At 41.0% G+C, this 7,374-nt stretch overlaps 1 long non-coding RNA gene across 2 annotated transcripts; it reads left to right on the top strand.

Annotated features, from left to right (window-relative positions):
* On the top strand, positions 1,809-3,188 carry LOC104710845. Of its 2 annotated transcripts, none has more exons than XR_755099.1 (4): positions 1,809-1,886; positions 2,462-2,524; positions 2,617-2,760; positions 2,882-3,188. It is a non-coding gene; the product is annotated as an uncharacterized LOC104710845 (long non-coding RNA). The 2 variants fall into 2 exon arrangements; XR_002033445.1 differs by having other exon boundaries at positions 1,815-1,886; positions 2,465-2,524.

Genomic DNA, 7,374 nt, shown 5'->3' with positions numbered 1-7,374 from the left:
CAGGGTTGCAGACTAACCAAGACCAAGAACAAGACTTAAGAGCTATGATGCAATAATTGTTGATTGGGCAAACACAAGGAAAGATTGAGGAAGCCAAACAGTTTGCTGAGTTGAATCAAAGGCTCACATCCCATTATAATGAGCTGAACATGAACTTTGAAGGTCTCAACTCTAGAGTGAAGTATATGGAGAGCAACATTGCCTCTACTTCTGCTCCTATACCCAACCAACTCCCTCGAAAAGCTGTTCAAAATCCAAGGGAGTTCACTGCAAAAGCCATCCATTTCTCTGATGAGGAAGTCACTGAGGACAGTGATGTTCAAGATGGGGAGGATTAGTCAGTTATTGAAGCTTTGAGTGAAGTTTGTGCAGAGAAATCTGAATCCGCCATTGCAGTCGACCAGGTACTCGAGCCAGCACTCGACCAAGTGCCTGATCGAGTGGTCGATCGAGCTGAAAGATCAGGAGCTGTTAAACCTGCTCGAGGCGGTGCACGAGGTAAGGATTAGAGCCCTTACGGTTCTAGTTTTGCCCGAGGGTCTGCTCAAGGCGGTGCACGAGGTTCAAGTCGGGTAGTTCCTCGATTAGGGCTTCAGGTTGTTCTTCCTTCTCTTAGATCCTCTTTGATCGGGTTGAGGTTCAGACTGTTCTTCTTGCACGATCACTCCTTCGGGTACATGCTCGGGTTTTACCTCATTCTTCCACATTTTGGGCTCCAAAGCACCTGTTTTCATCCAAAATGCATAAATGCAACAATGCAGCACCCTAAATGGCCTAAATGCAAATTCCTACAGTTAAGGACCTAAAAATGCTAAGGTTGCGGTATATAGAATGCAAAATATGGACAAAAAGGGTGTCTAAAACATGTAAATTAGAGAGTTATCACACCTCCAAACTTATATCTTGCTAGTTCCCTAGCAAGAAAGTAGGAGGATGAGGTTTGAAAATGGGGACTCATAACCTTTTAGTTTAAGCCAAGGATTCAAGCTATAGTTCTTAAAGATAGTTTAACGGTGCTAAGATTAATCGACATAATTACAAATATTTTTCTATGCTTATCACCATGCATCGATCTAGTTCATCCTCCAACTAACAGTAAAGACTTGCGATTTCAAAGAACATCTCTTTCACATTCATTAAAGTGTATGGCGAATTCTTGCAAATGGAAAGTGAATCAAGCTCAATCGGTTTCAAGGGTAAGGTTTTTTGGTAGGTAGGTTTCAAACTAAATCTTTGGGTGGCTTACTCTCAAAAAGAAAGAATGCTAGACAGTTGTGAAAACTATCTAAGAATGAGAACAATTTGGCCATACAAAGCTTAGCTCTTGATAATCTACCATTTTCTCATTCATTTTCTTTATATCCAACACCTTAGAATAAAACTGCCTACAACCTTGATTTTAACTCCTCTTTTTTTTTTTAACAATCCCTAAGGTAGGTTTTAACTTTGAACATCTAGCTCTATTTTATAACAATTTTTTTTCTTTGCTATACTCCTATATATATTATTTGTTTTTTCTTTTTTTTTTCTAGGAGACTATAGCAATACTTTTCACATTTTTTTTTTACTTAGACACTTAGGTCATCTCCATCAATGCATCTTATAAGTTTCTTATAAATTTGCTAATAATAAAACAGAATAAAAATGATGCAACCAGCTTAATTTTAATAAGCATCGATCGTTATATAAGATGTTTTAGATTCATTTAGTAACCCGTGTGTGTCAACTTTTCATTGGCTGGGAGAAAAAAGATTTTTGTTTTATTTTATTTTATTTGTTTTGTTATACTCTCTCTTGTCTCTCTCTTTCGTCACTCTGGATTGCTCAATGGAAAAGCTTTGGAGAAGAGGAGAAGAATTGAGAGGTGAAATAATCAAAAAAGCTGGGTAATGATCTCTTTGATTTCACTTCTGGATCGACATGAATTAGAATTTTATGGATGTTAGAAGAATTTTATGGTTCTACAAATTGGAATTGATGCTAGCGAAATTATGATGATAGCTGTTTGGGAATTTGAAATTAATTTGTTTGTTTGAATACTTTGCATTGAATACTTTGTTTGATGATAAGAAACCTTGTTTTTGATTGAAAATAAGAATCTGATTCTTTTTAAGTGTTTGATGAATGTTAATATATGTGTGTGCTGATGTGAAATCAATACTTAATTGTGGTCTCCTCCGTTCTTGTGTATATCCTTTACCAGGTTGGTTCAGGCTCAATGTCAAGAACTATTTGTACTACTAGTGAGCGTTCGTTTAGCAATTATGCAGCTCAAGTTGATCAGACCAAAGACAATCTTGTTTCTGACATATTGATTGATTATTTTGGTTCTCACTTGTTGTCAAAGTCTGAGATTGTTAGGTTGGCTGGTCTTTTTGTTTCCGTTGAAAGTATGAACAATACTTGATGCTTGAAAGTATGTTAATATAATCCCTCCCTCATTTTTTCCATTTGATTGCAGCAGAAACAATAATTGATGCTTGAAAGTGTTTTTTTTGTATCGTTCTTGGTCTTGACAAGTAAGGTACAATTTTCTGAAAATGTTTGGCCTTTTTTGAGATTACTCAATTTTTCCTTGAGCATTTCCATGATTGGTTTCAGTTGTTATGGTAACAGGTCAAGGCCTTTCCAAGTATAAAACATATGCAAGATCACCCTACTGAAACAGCCAAGAACTTTACGATTGATGGGCATTGCGGTTCTGTTTCTTTCCTCTGTTTTCGGTTGTGTTTGAGACTTCAAATACACAATGGGTTTCAGGTATAGACATGTTATAAGCTCTGACCAACAATATCTGCAAATAAATTGTGTTATTCAACATCCTAGTATTTGTATCTCATTTGCCATCTCCTGCTGCTGATTTTCTACATGATGTGAACAGGCTCAATTCTCCCAAGTGAGGCCAGTTGCAATGCCGCCATTTGTTGGTTCCTGCATGCCAATGTATCCCCGGGTGGTCCTAGTATTGGACAACAAATGTTCTCTGGTCAGGCCCCTCCTAACATGATTCCTCCCCAAGTAATTCATCATGTTTGCTCTACTTTAAGTAGCTGTGTGCAATTTTGCACAAAGATATTTGGTTTATGGGACTTTGAAGTAATGTAGTGGTCACAGCTCACCATATATGTAGCTACTCCTCCATAAACTAATGAAGATCTTTGATGCTGCGGGGAATTCATTTGAGTGCATTGGAGCTTATGTGAAGAACAAGAAAAATCAGAATTAGGCAAACAAATCTCTTTTAATCAAGAACAAGAAATTTTAATTAAGAACTCCAAATTTAACAACCTTCAATGGACCCATGAAATAATAAAGTTTCTTAATAAGTTCTTAATTTCACTTTTTTCTAAAATTAAGAATAAAAAATGTTTTAACAAATTTTGGTTAGATCCTTTGATGGAGATGCCCTTAGAGCTAATTAAATTGAACTTTAGGGACTTTCTTCTTTAGTTTTTTTTTTTATTCCTCAACCCAACCCCAAATAAACATGCTAACCATCTATCTTTCAAAACCGATTCTATTAGCTAGTCCAAATGATTCTAAACTTAGCTAAAACAAGAGCCAGTTCTTTGTCAATCTCAATACTCTCAAGGTTTCACAACCTATAGCACCATCAACAAATGAAAAGGCCTCACTCAAAAAATCACAACAAGGCTTAAAAGAAAAGGTTAGGGTTTTAAGGGTAGGGAAATGTTTTTTTGGGTTAAGCGAAAAGATTGGCAATAATAGAGTGTTAACCTGAGTTTAGAGTTACCATGAGCAAGCATTCAAATTTCATTAGCAAGATAATTTAAGTTCAGGTTAAGTCCAATAATATAGAGATGATGCAATGTTCAAGAAAGTTTCACACAAGTGGAAGAAGCTTACAAAAGACACATGGTTTTAAACAAAGATTTTTCCTTCTTTTTTTTTTCAAAGATTGATCTAGCAACAATGAACTGTGATTAAGGGCTATAACTTCAATCCTAAGGTTGAACTTTAAACAAGGTGGTTTTAATCATTTTCCCCTAAAATGCATATGCAACAAAACTATATGAAGCAATCTAGACTCAATCCTAAAGTGTAAATGCAACTACAAGAACACTCTTTTTTTTTTTTTTTTTAAGTTTTTCAAAAAATTTTGGGTTTTCCTATGCAAATAGATGTAGACTCAAATGAATAAAACTAATATGCAAAAATTTGAAATAAGAAAATAAAACACAATGTTAAATATATTCTCAAACCCTCAACCAAACTTAAATTACACAGTCCCTTGTGTAAATAAAAGTATGAAAAAGAAATATGAGAATCACACAAAGGAAATGAAACAAAATGCAATTGTATAAACAATGGATTGGATGAAAGTGGTACCTCATGGGTTGGTGAAGAAGGAGGTTGTGGCAGCCTCCATGCTTGCCAAAGTGTACCCAGGATCATCGTAGGCTTCAGCTGGTGCAGGAATTCGCTCATCAGAAAGGTCGGTTATGTGCACGTATGACCTGCTCGGACCAGCATCTGAGGGGTTGATCGGGTAAGGCATCGCGTAGCTCACCGGGTAGGGCATCAGGTAGTATGATGGGTATGGTGGGAAAGGTCCGGAATGGTCACTCATGTAGCTGCTTGCAGGATGCATTGAGTACGGCATCGGATATGAAATTTGGTAGGTCTGAGGGAAAGGACCCAAGTGGTCACCCGAATGTGTGCTCGATGGAGGCATCGGGTATGACATCGTGTACCCTGTCGGGTGAGGCGTCTGATAGGCATCTGAGTGGCTTCTCCGTGATCTATCAGGTCTAGTTGCACACTTCTCTGCTTGTGGCTCGTAAGACAACGCCCTATTGAGGCTCTGCAGGTTCCAAACCTCGGAGTCCTCTTAGTGGTCCGCTCCTCCCCATCCATGTGGGTACGTATGCTGAAGTGGGAGCTGAGGCACAGCTTGCCTTGTCTTGCAACTCCCTGATCTGTCCTCCCATCACCTTCACGGTGCCGGTACGATCCTTCACCTTCATTGCTAGGAACTTGTTCATCCTCTTCAACCACCCGAGCCTCTTGTGAGCTTCTCTCACCCCTACTTGTTGCTTTTGAGAGCAAACATACTCCTCAAAATCATAATCCTCCGAATCATCCCCCTGTCTTTGCCCTGCTGGCTCTCTCTCCTCAGCTTCGGATTCCCCCTCAGGGTTGTACAGCTCCTCCAATGGTGGCATGAAGTCTATGTTTGCCCTTAGCCAGATTTTTGTGAACACGACGTTGGGCACGATCATTTGAGTAGCTCCGACCGCTGGATGAACGAACTTGAAGAGCAACCTATCATTTGGTTTCTCATAAGCCAAGAATATAGCCAATGTGAGGTAGTCAACATCTAACCATCTCGGCTCATGTACCACTCCTTTCAGGGGTACTTCACAAGCTACCAAAATTGGCGTTACTAAACCTCCTATGGAGATCTCGCCAGATCCTTCTCGCCTCTCAGTTTTCATGGCCCAGGATTTCAAATATAAGAACTGATCAAGCAAAAACAAGACCAATCTGGTATCCGCAATATCCCCTACTAGTGGTCTACCATCCCTAGCACTATCCAGGATTCCACACAAGGCTATGTCTAACAGCTGAAGCTCATGATCGTTCACATTACCAGTTTCCTTCCTAGCAAATAACGTGCAATCTAGGGACTTGTGAAAGTACCTCAAAACATGGCTCCTAATTTAGGCAGACTTGGAGCTTGTGGATTTGTAGGGAAGCTTATCTCCTATTGTGAGCCATAGGGATTTAAGCTATTTCTTGTTTACCTCCATGTTTTCTCCATGACCGGCCTTGAAACCATACAGCTCCTCCATCTCCTTGAAAGTGAGCCGGTATTCCTTGTTACGCACGAAGAAGGTGATGAACCCGATCCTCCCATCGGGTAGCAGGGTCGGGTGGTCTTCAAAATAGTGTAACCGTAGCGTGGCAAGGAAGTGGACCATCTCCTCCTCGTAGGCCTCTAGGTTGGCTCGCATCATCTGGCACATGTCGAAAAGAAACTCGACATCTCTAGTGATCCCTAACTGTTTCATCGTCTCGCGGTGGGGGTAGCAGGTCCCAACAAAGCTCATCTTGCGNCATCTGAGTGGCTTCTCCGTGATCTATCAGGTCTAGTTGCACACTTCTCTGCTTGTGGCTCGTAAGACAACGCCCTATTGAGGCTCTGCAGGTTCCAAACCTCGGAGTCCTCTTAGTGGTCCGCTCCTCCCCATCCATGTGGGTACGTATGCTGAAGTGGGAGCTGAGGCACAGCTTGCCTTGTCTTGCAACTCCCTGATCTGTCCTCCCATCACCTTCACGGTGCCGGTACGATCCTTCACCTTCATTGCTAGGAACTTGTTCATCCTCTTCAACCACCCGAGCCTCTTGTGAGCTTCTCTCACCCCTACTTGTTGCTTTTGAGAGCAAACATACTCCTCAAAATCATAATCCTCCGAATCATCCCCCTGTCTTTGCCCTGCTGGCTCTCTCTCCTCAGCTTCGGATTCCCCCTCAGGGTTGTACAGCTCCTCCAATGGTGGCATGAAGTCTATGTTTGCCCTTAGCCAGATTTTTGTGAACACGACGTTGGGCACGATCATTTGAGTAGCTCCGACCGCTGGATGAACGAACTTGAAGAGCAACCTATCATTTGGTTTCTCATAAGCCAAGAATATAGCCAATGTGAGGTAGTCAACATCTAACCATCTCGGCTCATGTACCACTCCTTTCAGGGGTACTTCACAAGCTACCAAAATTGGCGTTACTAAACCTCCTATGGAGATCTCGCCAGATCCTTCTCGCCTCTCAGTTTTCATGGCCCAGGATTTCAAATATAAGAACTGATCAAGCAAAAACAAGACCAATCTGGTATCCGCAATATCCCCTACTAGTGGTCTACCATCCCTAGCACTATCCAGGATTCCACACAAGGCTATGTCTAACAGCTGAAGCTCATGATCGTTCACATTACCAGTTTCCTTCCTAGCAAATAACGTGCAATCTAGGGACTTGTGAAAGTACCTCAAAACATGGCTCCTAATTTAGGCAGACTTGGAGCTTGTGGATTTGTAGGGAAGCTTATCTCCTATTGTGAGCCATAGGGATTTAAGCTATTTCTTGTTTACCTCCATGTTTTCTCCATGACCGGCCTTGAAACCATACAGCTCCTCCATCTCCTTGAAAGTGAGCCGGTATTCCTTGTTACGCACGAAGAAGGTGATGAACCCGATCCTCCCATCGGGTAGCAGGGTCGGGTGGTCTTCAAAATAGTGTAACCGTAGCGTGGCAAGGAAGTGGACCATCTCCTCCTCGTAGGCCTCTAGGTTGGCTCGCATCATCTGGCACATGTCGAAAAGAAACTCGACATCTCTAGTGATCCCTAACTGTTTC

Source organism: Camelina sativa, chromosome 9 (assembly GCF_000633955.1).
Source record: "Camelina sativa cultivar DH55 chromosome 9, Cs, whole genome shotgun sequence".
Lineage (NCBI taxonomy): Eukaryota > Viridiplantae > Streptophyta > Magnoliopsida > Brassicales > Brassicaceae > Camelina > Camelina sativa.
This window is presented reverse-complemented; position numbering and strand designations above follow the sequence as displayed.